Here is a 23,285-nt window from a genome sequence, read left to right on the forward strand (position 1 = left end):
CCTTGCCGCGCATCGACCAGATTGTTGACTCTACGGCCGGATGTGACTTGCTTTCATTTCTTGATGCATACTCAGGATACCATCAGATCTTCATGGCAGAAGAGGATGAGGAGAAGACCGCATTCATCACCCCATGTGGCACATACTGTTTCGTACGGATGGCTTTTGGTTTAAAGAATGCTGGTTCAACATTTGTAAGGGTAGTCCATTACGCTTTTGAGCTGCAAATGCACAGAAATGTGGAAGCCTACATGGATGACATAGTGGTCAAGAGCAAGGACAAGGCGACTCTGATTCAAGATTTAGACGAAACCTTTGCAAATCTGCGCAAGATCAACCTCAAGCTTAACCCCGAGAAGTGTGTGTTTGGAGTCCCCTCCGGCAAGCTTCTCGGGTTCTTCGTGTCTCAGCGGGGAATTGAAGCCAATCCCGACAAGATCAAGGCCATTGAGCAGATTGAAGCACCAAAGCGCATCAAGGATGTACGAAGACTTGCCGGTTGCGTAGCTGCTCTCAGCAGGTTTATCTCTAGGTCTGCTGAGCGCGCCCTGCCATTTTTTAAAATATTGAAAAAGGCAGGTCCAATGAAATGGGCTCCGGAAGCGGAGGCTGCGCTGCAGGACTTAAAGAGATACCTGTCCTCCACTCCAACACTTGTCGCACCTGGGCCACAAGAGAAGTTGCTGCTATATATAGCGGCAACCAATCAAGTGGTTAGTGCTGCGTTAGTGGCGGAGAGGGAGGCGGATGATGAGCCAGCAACCACGGAAGATGCATCCAGCGACAAGTAGAGGACTTCACCGACAAGCTTTGGTCCCGACAAAGATGGATCTGCGCAGTCGCATGAGAAGATGCAGAAAAGAATGGTGCAGCGCCCAGTTTACTTTGTCAGTTCCCTTCTGCAGGGGGCTAGGTCAAGGTACTCTGGTGTGCAGAAATTGCTTTTCGGCCTTCTCATGGCCTCAAGAAAGGTGCGCCATTACTTCCAAGCACATGAGATCACAGTCGTCACTCGTTTTCCGCTGAAGAGGATACTGCAAAATCCAGAAGCAACAGGCAGGATTGTCGAGTGGGCACTGGAACTGTCAAGCTTTGGCCTCAAGTTTGAGAGCACTTCAACTATCCAAAGCAGAGCATTGGCAGAGTTCATAGCAGAATGGACGCCAACACAAGATGAAGAAATTCCGGAAACAAGCATCCCCGTCAAGGAAGCAAGCAAAGAGTGGCTGATGTACTTTGATGGTGCCTTCTCGCTGCAAGGCGCCGGTGCGGGCATGCTACTTGTTGCACCCACCGGAGAGCACCTCAAGTACGTAGTCCAGATGCACTTTCCCAAGGAGCAAGCAACAAACAATACCATAGAGTATGAAGGTTTGCTTGCCGGTCTCAGGATTGCAGCAGACCTTGGGATCAAGAAGCTCATTGTCAGGGGTGACTCACAGCTTGTCGTTCGCCAAGTGAACAAGAATTATCAGAGTCCGTTGATGGAAGCTTACGTTGATGAAGTGAGAAAGCTAGAAGAGCACTTTGACGGCCTACAAATGGAACATGTTCCAAGGGCTCAAAACGACATTGCCGATGGCCTGTCAAAGTGCCCGCACTTAAGTTACCTGTGGAACCAAGGATCTTTGTGCTCAAGCTGACTCAACCGTCTGTAACGCCATCAACTGGACAAAGCAAGAAGAGGAAGTTGATTTCTGGTGACTATTTTCCGGCGGAGCTCCCCGAAGCCGCCGCCAAGAAGGTCCCCAAGATCAACACCAAGGGTGCTGAGGAGCAGTCTGCTCCAGCAAGCCTTAGGGTTTGTTCTGTTGAAGCAGACGCTCCTGACAAGTTTTGCTCCGGCATGCTTGCCGGGGAACATCAAGCTCCGGTTGAGCCACAAGTTCTCGCCGTAGAAGCGGATGTTCCCACAGCAGCATATGTGCCTTTAGTCCTTGTTGTCGAGCCGCAAGCTCCAGCATGGGCACAGCAGATTTTCCGTTTCCTTCAGACAGGAGAACTACTCGAAGAGCAAGAAGAAGCGGAAAGAGTAGCCCGGCAGTCAAGTATGTACCAGTTTGTCGACAACACACTGTACAGAAGAAGACTCAACGGCGTGAAATTGAAGTGTATTCATCGGGAAGACGGACAAAAGCTGTTGGCAGAGATACATGGAGGCATATGTGGTCACCATATTGGTGCAAGAGCACTTGCCGGCAAAGCGTTCCGGCAAGGTTTCTTTTGGCCGACAGCCCTCCAGGATGCAACTGCACAAGTAACCAAGTGTGAAGCGTGCCAGTTCCATTCCAAGCAGATACACCAGCCAGCTCAAGCTCTCCAAATGATCCCTTTATCCTGGCCATTTTCGGTCTGGGGGCTCGACATCCTCGGCCCCTTTCCCCGAGCTGTCGGGGGCTTTGAGTACTTGTACGTTGCAATCGACAAGTTCACAAAGTGGCCGGAAGTGGAAGCAGTGAGGAAGGTGACAGCACAGTCAGCGGTCAAGTTCTTCAGGTCGATTGTTTGCCGCTTCGGGATCCCTAACAGGATCATCACCGACAACGGCACGCAATTCACGAGCTGCACATTCATGCGGTACGTCCAAGATCTTGGCGCCTAGGTCTGCTTTGCTTCTGTTGCTCATCCGAGAAGCAACGGTCAAGCGGAGAGGGCAAATGCTGAAGTGCTGCGCGGGCTCAAGACCAGGACTTTCGACAGGCTGCGCAAGTGCGGAAAGAACTGGATTGAGGAGCTGCCGGTGGTTCTTTGGTCGGTCAGGACGACACCAAATCGAGCCACTGGCCAGACACCTTTCGCTCTAGTCTATGGAGCGGAGGCAGTTCTCCCCACGGAACTCGTATACGGGTCACCTCGAGTGCTCGCTTATGATGAGCTTGAGCAAGAGCAGCTGCGACAAGATGACGCGCTGCTCCTTGAGGAGGATCATCTTCAGGCTGCTGTACGAGCTGCTCGATACCAGCAAGCTTTGCGCCGCTACCATAGCCGCAAAGTTAATGCCAAAAGTTTCGAGGAAGGCGACCTTGTTCTTCGGCGCGTTCAGTCCGCCAAGAATTCCAACAAGTTGACGCCGAAGTGGGAAGGCCCTTACCGGGTGAAACGAGTCACTAGGCCTGGCGCTGTCCGCCTTGAGACCGAAGATGGCATTCCGGTGAGCAACTCCTGGAACATTGAGCATCTTCGTAAGTTTTACTCGTAAGGCGCGGTTGTCGGAACCTGTTCCGGCAACCACCTTTTGTACAAGTCTTGCCGATGTTGCATGTAATCCTTTGTACAAAGCCAGGCGCAGACCCCGTGCATAAGTAAAGCTCATGTGCTCCGCACATATTGTCAATTTGATGCTTTCTACTTTTCTTTGCATGCATTATCTGACACTTTGTGCAGCACCTACCCCCGGTAAGCAAATAACGAGCCGTAAGGCTCCGTATCTATATTTTCTCTTCTTTCTCTTTCTCAAAGGAAAGGAAGTTCCCTCGCACACAAGTTTGTCGTGGGGAAAGGAGAGGATAATGGTGTGGACCAGGCGTCGTTCAAGGAAGTTCCGCCTTACCGGAAAGCAAACGACAGAAAAGCTAAGTTGCCAAAGTTTGAGCAATCAGTTTTAATTTTTAAGTTATCTTCCTTGAACGACCGTGCTTTGTATGGAAAACCTGTGCGCGGAGGAACCAACTCGTAGCTAGTTGCGCCCTTACTTTGTTTCGAGTCCGCTCAAGAACTTAAGTGAGCTGCGACTAGTTGCAACAAGGTTTCTTGTCGGTAGCGGCACCGCCAGCAGGCTGCTGACGTCCCGCACTCAGTGCTCGCGGCTAAGGTGCCTGCGCCGACAAGTTCCCTAAAAGCGTAGGGCAAAAACATACAAAGGAAGGAATCAAGTAAAGGAAATAACATAGCAATTGCCACCCAAAATAGAGTCATATTACAAGATAGCTTGTCGCCGCTCTAACAGATTGTTCTCATAATATGACCAGCAGCGACAAGAAGAAGAGAAAACGGGCGGCCTAATCTACGTGATCGCCCTCAACCCTCTTAATCCCGCTCACCTTGTCCACAATGGGTGCGACAAGGGTCTTGAGCGCTTCCAGATCAGCGTCCGGCGGCAAGGTCCTGAGGACATTGGTGAGGTTGAGGCCTGGGTTGCGGAAGGCCATCTTCACCAGCACCTTTTGGAGAGCTCCCGCGTAGATCTTGCGCGACTCGTCGGCCAGCTGCTTTGGGATCTTCTCCCAGAGTCGCTGGAGGGCCGTCATCACGCCTTTGAAGAACAAGCTGAGCTTGGCGCTGGGTTGGAGGTGCTCATCGGAGGACTACCCGAGATCCTCCATCCCCAGCTGCGCCAGCTCCCTGTCGATGGCTGTAGCAGCGTCCACGAGACCCTCTGTCCAGTGCTCCACGTTCTCCCTGAAAGAGTTCCGGGCAGCGGTAGCACTCGCCAGCAGCGCCTCGTCGGTCTTGATCTTCTCCGACAAGGCCACCTCCCGCTCCCTGGCGTCGTCCAGCGTCTGAGTCAAAGTAGCCAGCTTCAACTCAAGATCTGCGTTGGAGTCCTTGGCGGCGCTAAGCTCCTTGCTCCTCTCAGCGAGACGACCTTGCAGCTCGCCATGAGCGGCGGCGTCCTTCTCGCGCTCACGCTTGAGCGCAGCAAGCTCCTCGCCGCTTGCTTTGAGATCGGCCTCCAGCTGCGCCACCTTCGTCTACAGCTCCTTCTTGGCGGCCTCGGCAGCTGCGGTAGCATCCTTTGCTTCCTTGAGAGCCCCGCCAAACGATTGCTCGCGTGTGGCAAGCTCCTCCTCGTGGGTGTCAAGGTTGACCTTGCACTGCGCCAACTCGCCTTCCTACGCAGATAGCTTCTCGGCAACAAGCCGCTGTTGCTCTTCGACTTCAGCCTTCTCGAGGAGGAAGGCTTTCCGCTCCTCGTCGACTTGTTCCCGCTCCTCTGCCAGGGCCTGGAAAGCTTCCTGCCTGAAACCCCGGAGCTCCTCCGCGCGCTTCTCGATGTCCACTCCCGCCTTCGCGACAAGTGCTTCTTGGGATACCAGCTTGGCTTGTCGGGCGCGGTAGAGCGACAACAGCTTCCGCAGCAGCCGCTCCTCCTCAGGCTCGTCGCTGCTGCTGCTTGGCGCGTCGACCATCGTCAGCCCAGCGAAGGCAAGCACTTCTCCATCCAACATCTCTCTTTCAACCGGCGCCCTGGAGCTTGACGCCCAGGGGAGCTTGATGAAGATGCCGTCGCCGGCCTTCAAATAGGCGCCGGGCTGGGCCTCTTTAGAGCCTGGCGCTGCAGCAGCGGCGGAGGGATCGGCGGTCGGCGTAGCGCCTGACGCTCCTGCGGCCTCGGGGCCGTCAGTGCGATCGCCAGGTCCCTCGCCAGCTTCTGCGGCGGCAGCTTTGGCGGCCTCTTCCCCGGCGGGATCATCAGCGCCGGCTTCTCCTTCGTTGGCAACGGCGTCGTTGGTATTGTTGTGCGCGTTCTCCTTGCCGGCGACCTCGGTTTCCATCGGCTCCGTGGCAGATGGATCTGACGAACGGAAAAAGGAGAAGAATCAAGCCAATGTCCAAAAAGAAAATCAGAAGAAGAAGAACCCAAGGGAAGTTTTCAAGCAAGAGGATTACCTGTACTAGGACCTGCAGTCGTGGTCTCAACCACCGGAGGATCGTTGGTGTTGTCCCTTGCCGGAGAACTGTCCCTTGCCGGAGAATTCTCCCTTGCCGGAGAACGCTCCCTTGCCGGAGAATTCTCCCTTGCCGGAGGACGCTCCCTTGCCGGGGAATCCTCCCTTGGCGGTGTAGTTGAAGCAGATGGCATTTCGGGAGCGGCTTCCGGGCACTCCTGGTGAAGCTGCTCTGCTCCTACACAAACCAAAGTCAGATATCAGCAAAGAAAAGCACCCATGCGCGCCTAACAGCAGGAAGTAAACCATATATTTACACTGGGGGCTGCGCTGGGGGCTGCTTTGGGGAATGGTTGCCAGGTCCGGCAAGGTGGTCTTGGACACACCCCCGGCTGTCGCAGTGGGTTCGTCCTCGATGACGATCACCGGGACCTTGGCTCTCTTCGCCGCTCTCTGGGCCAGCGTCCTGAAAAGGAATGGGTTCAGAATGAAGCAAATCAGATACAAGACAAAGCAACAAAATTGAAGAACTACAAGTACAGCAAAGAATCTTACTCTTCTTCTTCCTCGTCGGAGCTGATCGTGGAGAGATCGAAGTCCGGCTCGCCTCCGGTGCGATGAGGCGGAGGAGTAGGTTCCCTTGTCCGCTTGGCAGGAGCGGTAGCGGTGGACCGCGAAGACCCCGCTCCAGTTGCCGCAGCGGTGTGAGGCACTCCCGCGGCAACACTGCTTGCCGCGGTAGAGCGTGTCGCGCGGCACGGCGGCTGTTGACTCGTCTGCCGCTCCGCTATGTCCCCTGCCTTGCGGAGACGCCTTCTTGGTGGAGCTGGGGGCTCCTCTTGCGACGAGCTGCCTGAAGGTTCGAGCCCGACAAGCACTCCCTCGCCAGGCTCGCTCGACTCAGCTTCAGGCCCGACAAGTTCTTCCTCGCCGGCAAGCTCCTCTCGCTCGGCAAGGCTTGCCGCCTCTGCTGCCTCTGCCTCCTCTACGATGAATCCAAACTCGCCCGCGGCAACTGCTGCCGCCGCCTCTTCCAGCCTGGTGGCGATGCGCTGCATCTCCGCATCGGTGGTATCGCGGGTGAGGCTCTTTTGTTCATCGGGGCGGACCGGAACTTCTACCAAGCCGTCGAAGAACTCCTGCATGACGTTGTCTGCAGGCTCTTGCCAAGTTGGGACAATCCCATGCGAATCGCACAACGGCATCATTGCACGGATGCGGTCGAGCGAGGAGTTGTTGCACAGCAGAACAACACCCCTCGGCAACATGAATGCTTCGGGATGTTGAGAATCGCGCTTGAATAGCTCCAGGATCATCGCGTCCAGTTCCAAGACAGTGAAGTTGAAGTTGAGGCCCGGGCGCAGCCTCATGATATCCACCGCATTCTGGAACTCCCAGGCGGGTCTCCTCCTCTCCTGCAGGGGGGCGATGCGGTGGCGAAGAAAATCTGCGCCAACGGCGCCTACGGTGAGCCCGGCAAGCCTGAGGCGTAGGATCCGGGTGACGGCAATCCTCAGCCTATCGTCTTCTGGGGCCACATTGCTCCAATCGTTGCCGCGCGCTATTGGGGCTTGGCGCTGGGCGGTAAATGACTGCGGGTTCTCCTTGACGATCCAGCACCAGTCTGCTCTCCATTCCAACCACTTGCTGCGGAGCTCTCCCTCCAGATAGGCTTCCTTCTTGCCGGTCCTCAAGATCCAGGCGATTCCGCCGGATAAGGGCTCCCCTCTCTCAACTGGAGGCATGAAGAAGTGGCAGAAAAGAGCTACGTTTGGATAGACTCCGACAAAGTTTTCGCAGAGATATGCGAAAACTGCCATGGTCAGAACAACATTGGGGGCGAAGTCAAGGAGGCGGAACCCGTAGGTGTTCATGATATCGCAGAAAAATTCAGAGAAGGGCGGGCAGAGCCCGCAGTAGAAGAACGCATTGAACTGCCCCTGGTTCCCCTGCTTATAAAGAGGGAGGGGGCGGGCGTTCCATCTTTCCGAATAAAGAAACCACCCACGATCTCTCCCACGACGCCGCATTCAACGCGTGCCGTTCGGGAAGGGCGCGGTGGATACGGAGTAAGATACGGCATAACCCATGCCGCGCGTGCCCGTGCCCTGTTTTGGGCGTGGCCCAATAGCGCTCGGCACCATGTGTGGCCCAGGCCTGGGGGCTCCTATCGGTGTACTAGAGTAGGGGTACCCTAGTATCCCGAACTTGTGCACGGGCAGTTGCAGCACCCCGCGGCAAGGCTTGCCGGGTGACCGCCAAGGTCCTCCATGGTTCCTTTGGAGCCATTCAAGAACAAAGTATTCAAGCCAAGGAGACAAGTCCCCGGCAAGAGGAGCTTGCCGGGAGGGCCAACCAAGGCACCTCAAGGAACTTGGCGCGACGCGCCACGCATCCCGGCGAGGCCCGGTGAGCGACAAGCTTTCGGACGCGACAAGACACCGCCTTGCCGCGGCAGGCTACCACTCTGTACCTGCGCTCTAGCACATCCACCAACGTGTCGCCCTGAGGACTTTCCAGGCGCACGTGGCAGGAGGTTGTGCAGCCAGCGGTGCGCGGTGGCAAGCAACGCTGACAAGATTGCCATCGTGGCGAGCGGTGGCGTCCCTGACGGTCCCTTTTTGCACTGTTTGGGTGACATAGACGGGCATTTAATGCCTTTGTCCCCTGCCGTCAGGGTTAGGTATGATACACTGTATAGGTTGTTGTACCAACCGCAACTCCTTTTCCATTTTTACCCTTGTCTACGTTGCCACCTATCGGTGACCCCTTGAGCATATAAAAGGAGGCCCATGCACAACGTAGAGAATGGTTCGAAGGCAGAAAACACTCACGCTCGGTCTCGTTAGCAGCTAGAGTGTACTGTAGCACTCAGCGCTCCCGAGCAAGAACTCAATACACTCGGACATGCAGAAGTAGGAGTGTTATCTCTCCGGAGAGCTCCAAAGCTGGGTAAACCGCTCGTGTGCTTCGCCTCGATCTGCTCTTCGTGCGACCTCCGCCCCCCGCCGAATCGAAAGGGGCTCGGTCCGCCGGTCCCATAGGTGTTCGTGGATCAGCCTCCCCGACACTGGCTATAGCACCTTACCTCTTCTGTGACTTGTCCTGAGATGAGAAGTATCAAAAGTGCCGGGGTTTGGGTTTATGTCATGCTAGACTCACATTTCTCGTTCTTACGCCGGGTCCGCGACCTTACAAGGATACACAAGCTGGTGAATGTTTCGGAGAAGCAGCAAGCTGTTCGGATTCAAGTTAGCTTTTAGCAGGCCTCGGGCGAGGAAATGCTTTGGCTGTGCCAGGAAATAGTTGGCTCAGGGGCTTTTGAGCGGAGCCAAAGTTGTCCACATACGTACCATTTCCATCATCACAAGATCCCCGTTTTCTGTGTGCATAGAGATAAAGCGTTCTCTTATATTTAGATAAGAGAGAGATTTTTCTCAGCGCTTCCCCTTATCGGCTTGATCTTCTTCTACCCCTCGGTAGAGTGAGTCTACTTAGCGAACTGGCAGGACGCGGAGATCGATTGATCAATATGCATATCGAGCATCTATATTTATTCTCTCTTCCCAAAAGATATCTCAAGTCGCTTCCAACGTTTTGATGAGTAAGGGAGGGTATTTTCAACAAGATAACTATGGATGACCATCTTCCAATTTCCAATATATATCTTTCATTAGGTAAGTAAGGGGAATAAGCAAGAACGGTGGAAAGCTTAAGAAAGTGCTAGTTCCTTTGCTGCGAATGGGTGGAATTGGTACCCCCAAAAGGTTGTTCTCTTAAAACCTCTGGCAAGGGGGTGTGGAAGAGTTCAAGTCTATCCCTTTGGTTAAGCTACTGTTGTTATACATCTCTACTATTATGGGCCACCACTTACTTAAAGGAAGTCGAGTACACATCTCCTTCAACCTGAAGGGCGAGGACCTGCAACGACGTAACATTTGAAAGAAAAGTAACCAGCATAGGAGAGTGATCAGAAAGCATATGACTCGCGGGAGGGTTGGCTAATCAAATTAGAATGAAGATTCTGCTCTATATGATAAACATTGGTTGACTTTGATATGAAGTGTTGATTGTGTTTTCTATTCTTTGAGACCTTGATAGTGCTTCTCGTTGTGACTGAAGGAAGGTTCATTCTGTGCAAGATATATGCTAGTTTACAAGCATGAGACCCTTCTTTTGGGCCGGTAGACAGAGGCCTCAGTTCCAACGAAATGGAGAGCAAAAAGAGGTCGTGTCATACCATACAGATGAAATGAATAAAAGATATTCCTGCTATTTCTGTGCCTATTAGTACTTCACTCTGACCACATCAAGAGGAGTAGTTTGTTTTTCTTTTGTAAAGCGAGCCCAAGGAAATATATAGGAGAACATAGCTTGTTTTGTAGTAAGTAAATTCAAAGGCTCAAATCGTCTATATCAATGCAAGTATAGCTGGATGGAGTGACTTGTGCTTTCGAACCATAAAATAATGCCGCCTCTCGGGAGCGCGTGTTACTATTCCATTCTCTGGAGCACAATCCAACGGAAAAAAAGTATGTTTCCAAACTACACCTTTAGTTGTTCCAGCTCGTGAGGAAGACGACTATGGAATTCATATTTCCTTTCTCTCGAAGCAAGCCAGTCCTTAATTAATGATAGGGAAGGAAGGAATTTCTCTTAGCCTTGTGAGTCTTTTTATCATATGGATGGGTCATACAACCCTTACATGGTCTCTTGGCATGAAATTGGGTACTTTTCGTCTATGGCGAGATGGAAATTATCTGCAAAGAATGCCAACTTAGGATCGTCAAAATGGAAATCGTATCAACCCACCGAAACCGCTCTTTGGAATGGAATGCATAGTATTGTGCATTCGAATGGAAAAGTCGAATAATCAAGACATGGATCTAGTATCAACATGACCCAACTTTCATTCTCATGACCCAACTTATTCAACCACTTCCATTATCTTTCTATTGCTACAAATCGACAACAAAAAACATCCCTCGGAATTCCTGTTCGATAGGAAAAGCTCTTCAACCAGAAATAGCAAGCAACATGTTTTTCTTCTCTCTTCCGGGCACACACCCTATCGGGTGACGCCACTGACAAACACCCTAAAGGGGAACGCAACACTTCCTATAACAGAAAAGCAATATCTGAAATCTTTAAGCAACTAAAAAAGACGTATACTAAAAGATATGTGTTGAAAAGGGATGGTCAATAACAAGATGAACCCAATGCCCAATCTTCCCAATAGTATTCCTTAACTCTTGAATTGATACACTTGTTCATGGCATCTATTCTCTATCTTCACTTTTCACCTTCTCATCCTTAACCTCAGTGATCTGTCCCTCCTAGACATCCTTCTGCGTACAAAAATAGAAGAAGAAGCACGGGCATAAATCAATAGAATAGTTTAGTTTCAGAAGTCTTTTTTGATTGGTATATCAATCATGGTTTATAGGGAAATAGTTAGAATAGGAAAGCTCTGTTAGTTACTAATGTTTGGGTTTTTGTTTACGGCAATAGTAGGTTTCTTGCTTGTCATATTTAGAATATAAGCATCAGTTACATTTGACGTCCAGCCTTTTTATAGAAGAGAAAGGAAGGTTAAGGGCAAGGGCGCAGCATAATATATAAGAAAAACTTGCTCTTTGAGGGGAAATTTTTCCAACTAGACCAATAAATGAGAAAAAGTACCAGTCGTACCAAGAACCAAAGGCGCCAGCTTTCATTGATATATATATACCGTATCTTTTAGCTGAAAAATCTATGGATAAGAACCGGCTCTTGGAGGAGGGGTGGCACGACAGAGCAATGAAAAGCTGGGATCTTTCCTTATCTTCGGTCGTGATGCCTTTTCCTTTTGTATGAGAAAGCACTACAAAACATCCTTCTCGCGGGTTATCTTCTACTCAAGAAAGCTCTCTCCTATTCTTCATCCACCAACTAGCAGGAACGTAGGAGCACAAGAGGGTCATCATCTTCTGAAACGATTGGCTTTCGATCTGTTTTCCAAGAGGTGGTTTCTGACATGACCAGAAAGAGTGGAATTCTTGTAGGATTGGCATGTCAAGTTGCTTTCTCGGACCCTAACATAAACCACCTTATCCTCACTCAGATTGTTCTTTTGGACTGAGCAAAAGCACAACCTCTATCTGACGTTTTCTCTATCCCTTCTAATCTCTCAATGGTATTTCCATCTCTCGATTCAATCAATCAAGTAAGTCCGGATGACACTTGTCTTTATTTAGTGTTTCCCCGGCTATTCAGCCATTACTTGCATCTCAGGTTCTTTGTACCCTTTTTTAGTGCCATGCACACTGAGGTTTCTGGCATGACCGAATCTTTTGAGAATATCGCTTATTACGTTAATTTCTTCATCTTGATGTACTCAATCCATTCAAATTCCATAATTCCAATGCTATAATCCCTATATTAAGATGAAGTAAGAAAGCATCAGTCCTCTTATTTTCTGTCTTCTATGAAAGAATGTAGCTCGCTCTTTCAACTCGGGGCCCCCTCTGGGGAACTGTTTGAGTTTTAGCATCGACCCCATTTCCTTTTGATCGTATTACGCTTGACCCGCTGCAAAACATTTCGCTTTCTGTGCCACGCTCGTACGTGGTTTACACTCCTAGACTTTCATCTTACTTTGCCATCGGGCAATTGTTTGTTTTCAACTGGATTGGATTCCGAACCAAGAAAGATAGGAAACTTTCACTTGAAAGAAAGAAGCTTCAGAACTCTTGTATTCCACCGAATAAGAATAAGAATAAGAATAAGAGCAAGAAGCGGCTATCTTTGTGAAGGGACCGACACCAGAAAGTAGATCATATGGCCTTTCTTTCGCCAAAATCAAGTAAAGCCCCGGCCCACGAAATGCAGCAAAGCAAGTCATCTTGGGTTTGGAGCGAAATTCCTGGATGTATAGGCTTGATCGAGTGCCTTACCTGAAATCGACGATATAAAGTGGGCTCTTTAGCTTGCTCCGACAGAGGTCTCCTTCTCCCTTAGCAGCGAGACCCATCCCTACCTCTTTTCAATCAATCTTTCATACCGTATGCCTTTTCTACGCCTAAAACAAGTTCATGTCTCTCCTCTCTGAAGTCGGACCTTATTGAAAAGTAGTACGCTTTCTTTTGTGGTGTTCAGGATCCCATGCTTTGTAGTTCACGCATGGCTTTCTCTAACGAAGTTAATGCCGAATTAAAGACCTTAAATAGAAAGACAAAGGAGGTGGCGAAAAACAAAAAAAGAGAAAGATCTTACAAACTTCTCTGAACCCGGTAGCCAGCGGAGCCCTTATTCATGGGTTAGGGACTAGCATTGAAAAAAGTTGGTGACAGCCGAAGAAAAAGTGAAAGGGCAAGTAAATAATCTAAACATGCGGGTAAGCAGCAAAAAAAGAATAAAAGTAACGCGCCCTACCTGTTAGTAAAGTAAGGCCTTCTAGAGCCTATCTAACACAGACATGCACGCAGATGAGGACATAGAAATAAATGGACGTCGATCCGGTACTGAAATTGCATAGCAAAAAATGCAATATGTTCATACTTGATGAAACACACATCATCCAATTCATGATTTAAGAACAAGAGAACGAGATATTCACTTTTTTTACATCTGTAACTACATTCTCACATTTCTTTTTTGATCTCATGACTTTTTATGCGATCAGAAAACGAATGAGATCAGAAAGATAGGTGGACGACTTGACCATAAGGTCGGATGTTTCCGTGAGCAGTAAGCAGCGGATCTCCCCTTTTTTGGGGAAAGCTGGTTAAACAAAACTAATGATAGCTAGCAGGGATTTTCTAAAGGTTCAAAAAGAAGGTATTTCAAAAGGGCTTTTGCAAAGGAGGTTCACCTTGCCTGCTTTCCTTGTCCTCCGTTCATTGATATCCTATACTGGATACCTTTGCCTTTTCCGAGTGGAGGCAGTAGGCTATTCTCATTCTTAGCTTTATACGCCAAAACATGCCATTGCGTAGGCTCGTAGGTGTAATTCGTATTCGTATTTGTTATTGGCGTACGTAATTTCCTTACTACGTCTATCGCTTGTAGGAATATCTCTAAATAGGAATTGTAGTCCTTGTATGTACATCTTTTGTATTGTGATAAAGCACCTATGCCGCTAGAAATAGTAGCGCCTTAAAGAAGGCGTTCCAGGTTCTTTTTCCCCTGGTTTGTATCAGAGCTGACCACTGATAATAGGCAAAATGAAACATTTGGTGTGTTTTCATTCATTCTCAATCTTGTTTCCCCTTGCACTCCGAGGGAAATAAAGGGGAAAGCACTGATTCATTTGGAGCTGTTTTCTAACTGGCTCATTGACATGAGAGATTGGATGCGATGCGCCAGCCACTTGTACTAAAGCGGACAAAGGTCACCGGCAAACGACCGTTCCACAATGGAACCTGGCACTACTGTTTTCCCTAAGGGCCGACCCACCTTTTCAGAGAAACAGACACATGACATCACTATATTACGCATTTTCGAGATAAGAAAGTGGAGAATGCACTCTTCCCTTTTTTTACATTTAAAACTCATGTTCATGGTCTGTTTTATTCCCAATTGTTGCCCGTGTGAAAAGAAAGAAGAGAAATTGGGCCATGTTTCCCGAGAGAGACTGCCTTCTCTCAGGCCAGCAGTCTTATACTTATAGTCGACTGCTCTATGACAATCTGACCTCTTTCCTGGGCTCTGCTTGCTCGTCTACGCTCCGACCAATTCAGTCAAAATAGAAAAAACGATGTTTCCTTGAAAAAGTCTAAGAAATAGTAGTAGTAGTCAAAAGTGCACTTTTTCATATATTTTGATTTATAGGGATCCCTATCTTTATCTCTATCCATAGAGATACCTATCTATATAGAGAGAGATTTTTCTCAAAATTGATCTAGACTATCCTCTATCCGGATAGATATGTCCCTATGAGCGACTAGGCCAATCTTTTTTTATATGTTTTGGCCACGTCCGTTTCCGCTCCGAAGAGGAAGGTTTGGATCTTTCAATCTTATGTCGTGAGGGATGTAACCTATGTTAGGTCCATAAGATACCACAGCTTTTAGTGTTCTATGATTCACCTCCGAATAATGGGTAGGCAGTTCGATCCTTTTGATTCTTATCTTCCTAGTAAACGAGGATCTGGAGCAATAGGTCGAATTACTATATAAAGAAGACTTTTCTACGAAAGGACTTATTGTTCGAGTAGGAAGATTTCGGTTTTTCTCCTTCCCTCTTTTCAATAAGAAGAAGTATTTGAAATGAAACAAATTCCTCTTCATTCTATTGTGCTTAGCAAAGGAACTGCCTAAGCATACTTTTGCAGATCCAAACTTCTTTGTTCTTTCAAAGTCTTCTTCTTGCATATAAGAACGCAACTTTTGCTATTCCTTGGATTTGAGTAGTAAGCGGCATCCCCTCTGAGTTGTGAGTAAGCGGAACCATTCTTTTTTTGTTCTTCTCCAGATTCTGGCCGGTAGGAATTTTCCTCTTCTTTTTCCAACTGATATGGCCGATAGGAATTTTCCTATGATTTTTCCAACTGATATGTTGATATAGAAAGATCTCCTTATTTCAAAACCGTGGGTTCTCGCGTCATTTTCTTTAAAAGATATTAGATCACCGTGGGAAACTTTCAAATGAGTAATGGTTACCAGTCCATTATTCAAACAAACCCTTCGATGACTTATTGGCTGCCTTGCTTGAGGAAGAGTGTCACTAAAATGGAGACGAACCGGAATCACGTCCGATCTTGTTTCTTGATTGAGTAAAAAAGGGATATATGAAGTTCGTTCTCTTCCTCTATGCATCTCCCTTATGGGTAAATCCCCATAATAAAGAGACAACTTTCGTGTAGTTTGTGATTTGATGTTACTGTTTCGATTTTCTCTCCGAGAAAGATTTCTTTTAATGGATCTCCTCTTGTTCCTCAATCTTCAGAGAATACAGCGTTGGATTAGAGAAAGTTCTCTGTTCCGAACATTTCCTGGAAGTAGACGACACGTTTTAAATCTTAATGCTGGCATGGCATATTTCGTTGAATCCGTCTTTTTCGCCACATCGCGTATAAAGGGATCGAACCCAACTCTTCCACGAACCCCCCACGAATGGCCCTCCCTTAATTCAATGAACTATGAGAATTCCTTTTTTCGTTTTTTTCTTTTCAGTTCTCATAAGTCCTTGGTATACTAGCAGAAACTCAATACTTGACCGACTGCGTCACAATGCTCAGGTAAAGTGGCAGTGGTTGAAAGTGAGCGGAAACGTCAGTGTTTTCTGTGCGTTACGATAGTAGTGGTGAAAGAAAATCCAATTCAAATATCTCAACGTAAAAGGAAAATCGTTTCACTTCGAAAGGAAAGCTAGCTATATGAGATCGAAATAACTCTATCTACGATATTCATTGCACCATGATTGAAGGACAATGAGGGGCAGGTTATATTCCCTTTCTTCTGATCGATCGAGCTCAAAGGCAAAAGGCACTAAAAATGTTTAAGATGTTTCATCAGAATTGCTATTGACATCGACTCGTCCGAGAGATTAGCAAGCACCTCAAGGTTGTGATAAATCCATCCCAAAAACCTAGAGTTGGATCTATTATTTTCACTTTCTTTCCCAAACAATGTATCTGCTGATACCAAAATTGCTTATATTGCTCGCCCTAAGATGGAAAATGCGATAGAACCCACTTTACATACCTCCATAGGAGGAGATCCCTTAGAAGAGAGTGAAACAGGCAGTACAGCAATTCACAAGCCATAGAGAACGAAACTCGGAAGAAGATCTAGTTTCAAGTCAGCTAGGAAGACCTCTTTCTTAAATTAAAGGGAAGGGGTCCACATAAGCCCCAATTATTCCCTAGCTTGTTAATCCAACATATCAGTTGGCGTGTCTGAATAAGAAAGAGTTGGGTGATGGTTTTAGAAAACCCGAAACTAGCCATGCCCTAAAGAAAGTGAATTCCAATCTACGTGGATCACGAAAGAAGCAAAGCCGGTCAAAGAATCGATTATATGCCTTCTCTTTCCATAAGACCGATGGCCTTAGTAACGTAACGCACAGAAGGAATAGAAGACAGAGCGAGGGGATATGTCACGAGCAAAAGGGATGAACAACTACCCCTGTATACGTAGCTTTGTGTAACAGGGGGAACGACTGTTGAGTCAAAAAGTTGAGTGAGAAGGAAGCAAAGGATCGGTTGTGGTGGGATATGAAGTGCTCTACTAAGCCAATACGAATGTTTACATACGAACACACGCCAATACATACGAGTAGTAGGGGTATGGAAATTCTCATCAATTAAAGGTTAGAGCTCGGTTTCTGGTTGACTTTTCGAATCCTATCCTCTGTTTCTGGTTAAACTAATTAAATAGGAGTATCCACCCAACTTTCATATGTTGTTGTTCCTATACGCTAACGGGTTCATCTTTATAGGCAATGATTTCATTTGTATTCCAATTCGTACGTATACCCCATCTCTTTGTTTACCATCCCTATCGTCTCGAATAAGGTTTCCTAGCCTAGCCCATCTCGGCGTCAGCTACCGAAAGATAAAATTGGTCTAAGGGCGGCATCTACTCGTTCATCGCTTGCCTCACATCGAAAGAGGCATGGCTTCTCTCTTCACTCACTCCCCTGTTTGCCAGCTTCAATAGCATGGAAGAAGGTGTTCAAAGAACATAGTTTCACATCTACATTTTCTCCATTTGATCTTGATCAATAATTCACTTATAGAAATAGAATAGAATAGAAATATCAAGAGAAACACTCTTCTTTCCGATGATCCGTTTCTAGTGGGACATCGTTCATAGGGAGAGCACATCCAATGTGCCCTCTACTCTTCACTCTTCACTCTTGTGCTCGATATCCTCTTCAACAAGGATTTGCGGCTCCAATCCCTTTATTTTTCCAAAGGCAAAAGATGGAACAGACCGAATCCAAGCCATATAATTGCTTGATATCTCAAGAGTGCTTATTTGGAAAAGAGTTTTCTATGTCGTTCAAACTAATGCTCAATTTAGAATTCTATAACAAAAAAAGGAACAATCAATTAATCTATCTCACATATATTATGAAGCAGCTGCTAGGCCTGGTTATCCCGAATCCTTTCCGCCCCTTCGGTTTGAGGTTCTGCTTTGGCCTACCTAAAACTTGTGCTTCTATACTGTGATTCATTACGGTGCTCTCTCCTAATAACAGATAGCTCTAATAGGGCAATAGTGGAGGAAAGTCTTCATGAAAAAGATGGATTTGTTACTTTTGAATGATAAACTTATTCGGGCAGCTGGGAAAGAAGAAGGATGACTTTAGTCAAATTAATGAAGCGATCCCGCGGATACGGAAGTTGTATTTGAAGTACGAGCTGCTGCTGAAAACAACATGTTTGCATGGTTCTTAGCTCATAGTGTGTGTGGGTGATTTCCATGAAATAGATACCATTGACACATTGATTATACCGAGTATGCCCCTTGGCATGATCTTTCGTTTAGCCCACTATAGAAGATGATCACACTTTGGAAGAGAGACAGTCGCTGTTCGACCTCAAGAATTCCTGGATAATACGAGGGCTGAAAGCCTTCATCAACAAGAGGACATGGTTGCATGACCGTGGCTCAAAACTAGCATGAATATTGGCTTACTCGTACTCTGTAGAAGGATCTATGCCCTTTTTGATAGACAAGAGGTAAGTAGGCCATTGAAGCCTTAATTAAGCATGCATTCTTCTATCTATGATATTCTATCCATGAAAGGGAGAAGCTTAAGTCGAAGTGTGTACCAATAGTAGAAGCAAGAAGCTTAGGTCTTTTTCAGCCACCGAGGACACATGCGCCAGGAAGAAAAGCATGATCATATACGGAAACTGGAGCTAGATCATACAGATCGTAAAATTCACCATGAAAGATGCCTTATGACCTAAACCTTACACAAGCTAATGAAAATGACTATCTATTTTTACAGGAGGGACTGAACTAATACGAAAATTGACCCTTAGGTTTGTCTTGGTCAACGGGACCGCATAACGATTATGCTTTAAAAACGGCTCTGGGTCTGTCAGGATTATGAGAAGTTGTACTCAGTAGGGCTCTTTTGGAGAAGTTGAGTAGCACCCTTGTATTCTAGTTTGTGAGTAATCTGAAAAGGAAAGGCTGCTGGAGGGAAGGATAGAATGGTTCAGTGGGATTTAGAAGGTATGCCTTTTTCTTCTTATTTACTGGCTCGGACACGGGAATTCTCGAGGAAGAAAAGCAAATGTCATTTCTCAATTGTCACCGCCTGGCAGAAAAGCTTTTCTTTCTTCCTACTACATACGATATTCAAGTGCCCGTTTTCCTTGTTCACATGAGGTGAACGTCCATGCAGAGGATACTTGGAATACCACCCTTAGCCCTGTCCGTCTGTTGGAATCGATGACTTAAAACGAGTTCTTCTAGCTTAGCTCAGCAGAAGCAAAGGACGAGCCAAAACTCTACCCATGAGGCTTGATATCAACCATCATGCCGAGGATCTAAATCCGTCCTATCGGATGAGGAGAGCAAGAGGGATTGCACGACGAAGTAGATCTGCACGTGGAAAGAAAGGGGTCAAGCGGATACATGATTCCAAATTACTCCTTTCCGGCCAAGAAGAGAGGATCTACACGGTACAACGTAAAGTGTTTTGATCGCATTGGAAAAGACTATCCATACCGACCTAGAGTCGTCAGCCATCGCACAAGCAGGCAAGCCAAGTTCTGATACAAACAAGTGCAGACGAAGTAACACGAATATCTCCGGTAGTCAGTCTATTTCCATCAGCCGGCCGGTGGGAGCGAGAAGTATGGGATATGTCTGGTGTTTCTTCCATCAATCATCCGGATTTACGCCGTATATCAACAGATTACGGTTTCAAGGGTCATCCATTACGAAAGGACTTTCCTCTGAGTGGATATGTGGAAGTACGCTATGATGATTCAGAGAAACGTGTGGTTTCTGAACCCATTGAGATGACCCAAGAATTTCGCTATTTCGATTTTGCTTGTCCTTGGGAACAGCGTCGTGATGGATAATTCCGAATCTACATAGGTCTAGTCCAGGGGACAAATCAATAGGAAATGCTGTTTGCTTCTTAAGAAGAAGAACGTTTTTTGAAATGAAAGAGTTTCCACGGGCGTCGGATATCATATCTTCAAATAAGGAAGAAGTGTTATCGAAGGATTTCCTTCTATTATTCCTAGTATGGAAGAAGTAAAGAAAAAGTACTGCGTCTCAATCTATATGAAAGGGCACTAGTTTTTTTCTTTTGGTTTCATTGATAGCAGAAGAGTACGCTAGCTAGCGGAGCCTAAAAATGCTTGCTTGCACCCCACCCCTACGGAAACTATTGCCTATGCTTGCTGCTTGCTCAGTGTCAGTAGAAGGGAAGAAAAGATGGTCACTCCTTTTAGGAACATGGCGAGCCTTACTTACGACTGTTGCACTTCACTCGCTACTCGTTCATTCACTTGCTCATGAACTCGCTGCTTCGCCAGAAGCGACTAGTCACCTCCTTTCCTCCGCCGAAAGATGCTTAGCCAGAAGCGACGAAGGAGGGGAGCTGGGGAAGGCCGACGATGGCAACGAGGGGGAAGCTGTCGTAGAAGCATTGCCCCTTGCTTTACATAAATTGATTGTTATGAACTTACTAAATGACCTTATTTATTCTCCCGGAACGCTAGCAAATCTAATAGTTCCATCTGCTCTTATTAACTTAAGAACGAAGGCCGCCATCCTTCTTATTCAGGAACCCTTTGTTTGAGGAGGGCGTATCCCTGGGAAGGGGAGAGTGGCCAAGCGGTCAAAAGCGACAGACTGTAAATCTGTTGAAGGTTTTCTACGTAGGTTCGAATCCTGCCTCTCCCACCTGTTGTAGACTTAAGAGAAGAGAAAGTAGGCGGAAGCCTAGGAGGGCCAACCGAGCGAAGCTCTTTTTTTGTCGTGCCGTGAAGTGCAATTTTCTCGTATGCGTTTTAGAGAGGTTGTCGAAAAAAGACGATCTATAGAGATTCCCCATCTATATCCAATCGAGTATAGAAGCGAGTCGCTTCCGGTGTCGGCTTGTAGTCTCTGCAGTCGGCACACGCACGCGCCCGCCATCATGCCTCCTTGATTCGGGACGAAGCCAAGCGAGACATACGATAGACGAAGGAAGCGCCCACCCAGCAGGAGGGCTAAAACCTGTAGTTTTGAAGTTGCAAACTCCAGCTTCGAAGCTGGAGTGCTTTAGCCCTTTTTTAAGCAAGAATCACCATCCTGAGTGCCTTGCGCGCTCAAGAACAAGCAAGGGATGAGCGCTTTGGTGCTAAAGAGGATACGTTTTCTTGCTGGGGAAGGCTAGTTTGATCGAGGATTGGAGAGGAGGGAGAGGTGGAATAAAAAGCTCGGGATGGATTTTGGAGTCTTTGTGCGAGCCGTATGCGGTGAGAGTCGCGCGTACGGTAAGAAGGGGGGTTCGTGTCTATACGTGTAGTGTGGTGGTTGGGCCTACCCACCCTATTTGTTCCATGATCTATGGGTCTACTGGAGCTACCCACTTCGATCAATTAGCCAAGATTTTGACCGGATACGAAATCACTGGTGCTCGATCTAGTGGTATTTTTATGGGGATTCTTTTTATCGCTGTAGGATTCCTATTCAAGATTACTGCAGTCCCTTTTCGGGCGGCTGTAGGACGGACGGCCCCCTATAGGTAGTAGGGTAGGGTGGGTGGTACCGCTCAGATAGCGGCCAATCCTCCTAACTGCATGCGGGCCGGGCTTAGAGCGCATGAAACTCATCACTACCTCGTAAGGGCGTTGAGACCATAGCATGTTACACAAAAGCGCTGCTTTCTCAGGAGTGTTGTCACACAGCTGCCCGACTAGAAGAGCTACTCGCCATGTAGTGTTGTCACACAAGATAAGCACGCCGCCCGCCTGCTGGCCGGGCGAATCGAAGTTATCTTCTGGTCAACTGTCCACCCAGTCAATTGCAAAAAACACAGTGGAATCACGCAACGCACGCTGCTGGTGCGCTTCCTGCCCACGAGGAAAGAAGAGCGACAAGGTTCAGATTTGACTGTTTGCAGCATGGGAGCTGATTACCCAAAAATCCCTGGGAAAAAAGAAAAGATATCTCGGTAACGAAAACCATAGGAGGCTGTATTGGCGAGGTCCAAGGGTTCACAACAGCCCAAAAGAAAAACCGCCTGGAAGTCCGAGGACCTTTAGTACCATACTGAACCAGCAGCCTTCGCGCCAAGCGACGACCGCCCTTGTCCCTTTCCTTTTTCCATTCAACCTACTTCTTAGCTTTGTTCCGTCAGTCTAAGTCAAAGCTTAAGTGGTTTTCCTACCTTACCCACTTGATGAAAGGGAACGAACTTCGTTTCCTTGGCGGCTTTATGGATGGATTCAGTCAGAAAAAACTCCTTCCTTTTGAAAAAAGTGAGCTTTGCGTCTTCGCTTCCGTGGGTTAGGGTATAGGCCGTTTCGAGCAAGCTTTCGCTTTTTCTCCCGGCTTTCTACAACTTTCGCTTTAGCTTCCAAAGGCGACCCAATGACCTTTCTAGAATTGGAAGTATTCGTCGCCCTACCCTAAGAAAGAAGTCACTATAAAACAGCTTGCCCTCCAGAAGTACCAAAGGTGCACGGAGCCCGGTGAAAATGAATATGTTTGCTACTGAAAGAAGCCTGCCTATTGACTAATATTCGTCTTTAGAATGAAAGTAGCTATGAAGCCCAATCTATACTGTCGATTCAAAAGGGGGCATAGTCATATGGGTGCGGTGTTTGTGGGGAGCTGCCTTGGATTTGAGGAATTCCTCCAATCTAAAAAAAGAACAAAGAAAAAGTCCGTGATAAATATCTTTCTTTTCTATCAATAGATAGGAATGAGTGTTTGTTATAGGGGATAGGATCCATCTGCTCTCTCTCTCTCTCTATTTTCTTTGATGCAATTTAGAGAGAAAGAGCAGTGCGAATTAGAAAAAAAAAAGAGAAGCGGGAGATGATTCCAAAATAGATACATAGACATCTAAAGTAAAGGGATGTATGTATTATTCCTATATATATCATCTATCTATGAAAAAAGTAAACAGAGTTCGTTTTTGGGTTCCCCGAAGCCCCGAATGGATTGGATCGTTTCTGCTTCTGCCAATGAAATGAAGGCCTCGCCCCTTCTGAATGCTTCTCTTATCCTGAAGTTCTCGCGAAGAGAATAAGATGCAGCTCCCCCTCCCTCTATCTTTTTCCGCTTTGCTAATCTTCCCCTCTAACGCGGGTCGGGCTTAGGCGAGCACTGGAGGAAGAAAGAAAGTCGAAGAGCGTCTTCTCCTTTGTCCTTTTTTCAGTGCAACACAAGAAAGCACCCTCTTTTTGTAATCCCTGCAGCTTCCCAGAGGCTTGCTTTTTTTATTGAACACATGGTATAGCTAGGACCCCTCCAATCATGTTTGAGACTATGTTCACCCGGGCCAAAAAAGGAGAATTCCGGAATGCCTGCCGATGTTCAGATAAGGTGCATATCGCTTACCACTAAAGGAAAGGCTCGACGAAGGTGGGGATATTAGCAGGGTAAGGAAAACGCTTTCAAAGATTGAGATGTCGATTTGTTTTTCATCGAAAAGGAAGAAGGCCGAGGGGATAGCAGCCTTCCTTCGGGCTTTGCCTGCCGATGTTCTAATAAAGAATTCCGG

General features: G+C 47.4%; 1 non-coding gene and 1 pseudogene across 1 annotated transcript; one reads left to right on the forward strand and one right to left on the reverse strand.

Moving 5' to 3' along the window:
• Positions 1-14,402: 14,402 nt before the first annotated feature.
• LOC123156016 (ribosomal protein S4, mitochondrial-like) lies at positions 14,403-15,622 on the reverse strand (annotated as a pseudogene).
• A 4,768-nt stretch (positions 15,623-20,390) lies between these two features.
• TRNAY-GUA (transfer RNA tyrosine (anticodon GUA)) lies at positions 20,391-20,473 on the forward strand. Its single transcript has one exon. It is a non-coding gene; the product is annotated as a tRNA-Tyr (tRNA).
• Positions 20,474-23,285: the final 2,812 nt, after the last annotated feature.

The sequence above is a fragment of the Triticum aestivum genome, chromosome 7B, assembly GCF_018294505.1.
Source record: "Triticum aestivum cultivar Chinese Spring chromosome 7B, IWGSC CS RefSeq v2.1, whole genome shotgun sequence".
NCBI classification, from domain to species: Eukaryota; Viridiplantae; Streptophyta; class Magnoliopsida; order Poales; family Poaceae; genus Triticum; species Triticum aestivum.